Genomic DNA, 2,208 nt, shown 5'->3' with positions numbered 1-2,208 from the left:
TTTCTTTAGGGCAGATGCCACCAGGGTCCTGCTGCTTCTCTGGTATTAAAAAGTGGGCTTTAAGAACATATTTCATGACTCTTTTACTGTCCCATGTGCAGGCTTCAAACATTATTTGCATCAGCACATGAGCCCAGGATTGTGGGTTCTGAACAGAGGACAAACTGTGTGATTGTTTCTCCTCCACGGGAACAGCCTGTGGATGGTAGGTTCAGGAGAAGGGAGGCAGGCGTGATGGGGCATGGGGAGAGTAGGGGGATCAAGGAGGAGGCTGCTATGTGCTTGGCAGCATCTCTGTGACAGGAGCCCTTTTCATGTTTTAGTTTGTTACAGGGTCTTTCTAAAGGGTGATCTTCCTGCCTCAGCCTCCTGAGTAGGTGGGATTACAGATATGCAGGACCACACATGGCTGAACATTCACATTTTAATATTGGACCCTAAAGCTCCAGACTATAGGAGCTTTGGAATGTGCCCTGCCTTTGCTCCTCCTCTCCTCCTCTTCCCACCGTTCTGCTAAGGGAAGTAGGTAGCTCGAGACCCTCCCAGTCTCTCGATCAAGCCCAGCTGACACTAGCCTTGAGTGGAATGGAGTGATTGCTAAACATCACCCCATAGTAGGCACCAGGTTTGCTAGGTCTCAAGAGCTGTGCTGGGCATGTGAGCTTATCACCTCCTGTTCACCTTCCACTGTCATGGTCTGTGCCCAAAAAACTCTCCACATTATAGGGATCCTTGCCTCTCTATCTTTCCAAGGCATTATTTGCTGATTCACTTCAGGACTGCTCTTACAGTTCTATCCTGGCAAAGCCCACTGAGAGGTAACAGGGAGAGACAGATAGAGGAGGCGATGCCCTACTGCCTTGACCTGAGGACTCAGGAAGCTCTGGGCCACCCGTATAGGAATAAGGTCTGGGTGGACTCTGAAGCCCAGAATTGTGAATTGCCTTCATCCCATCAGACAATGCCATGCAGCAGATTTTGTGCCTGTTTTGTGGACTCAGGTCAGCTCAAGTCTGTAGGTCTCCCAGAGATGCTCAGTTCTGAGTCAAGTCTGGTAGGAGCCAAGATTTTTATTTGTATTTATTTAATTTGTATCTTCCTACAAAGGGATTCTCTAGTTCCTAGGTTAACCCAAACCATATAAAACTGGGTAGAAGAAGATTGAAGCCTCCTTCCCTGCCTTTCTTCATTTTCAGGACTAATTTAAGTGTTCAACACATACAAAAGTCCTTAAAGTTGTGCGTGACAATGTACTGACTCAAGCATGAGTTCCATGCTGAGTCCTACGTAGGTTAGTTCCTTCCCCACATCCGTGAAATTATGCTGATTGACTAGCAAGCTGGGGGAAGCTCTCGCTCCTGTGTTCCCCTTCAGCACACATTCCCTGCTCCTTCAGTGGGTTTCACAGAGACATGGCGCTGCTGTGCTGCCATCCAGTGGTTGAGTGAGCATTGGCTGTGGACCTCCTCTCCCTAGGTGCACTGTAGCTGTAAGGACAGCAGGGAGCAGTACAGGAAGTTGTGCATGCAGTGATCATCAAGAGTCCAGCACACAGCAAAGGTCACAAAGCAGGAGAGGTCAGGGCTATTCCCTATACCATATGGACACTGGCCAGGACTTATTTTTCAGGAGGCAGAAATCCTTTGAGGTGCCTCAGTCTGGTAGCATGGGGTCAGTCATGAGCATCACATGTGCGCACATGTGGAAGTGTGCAGGGCTACATCAGCCTCCACACTGTGTGCACGGGGTTTCCCAGTCTGTTGTTCAGGCAGCCTGAGCTATTAAGGGAATAGGCATGAACTCCCCAGATGCATGCACTGTCTCTTTCTGTGCCTCTGTCTGTCTGTCTCACTACATGCTTCCTTCTTCCCTCCTATATGTGCTCCTTTGTGCTAACAAAAAGGGCTATGCATGCTCATCTGACTCAGATTACCAGTGTGGGGAACTGGGGATTCTTGAGCTCAATAGCAGACTCAGGGAGTCCTGAGTGCTTTCCAGACCATGGTGAGAGGTCCTGTGACTCAGCCATTAGTAGTCTGTCAAAGCTCACAAATGTTACACGCTTAACTTGGCAGCAGTGCTACACCAGATCTTGACCAATGGCTACCATCTAGGTGTCAAGTACGTGAGTTCAAACCACAAGTCCCACTCTTTATTTTTCAAAGAATACATGCAGGGACTTTCTACTAGAATGTGTGCTCCCTGGAA

Source organism: Octodon degus, unplaced genomic scaffold (genome assembly GCF_000260255.1).
Source record: "Octodon degus isolate 3935 unplaced genomic scaffold, OctDeg1.0 scaffold00147, whole genome shotgun sequence".
Classification (NCBI taxonomy): domain Eukaryota; kingdom Metazoa; phylum Chordata; class Mammalia; order Rodentia; family Octodontidae; genus Octodon; species Octodon degus.
The sequence above is the reverse complement of the archived record's forward strand: the minus strand, read 5'-3'. Positions refer to the sequence as shown.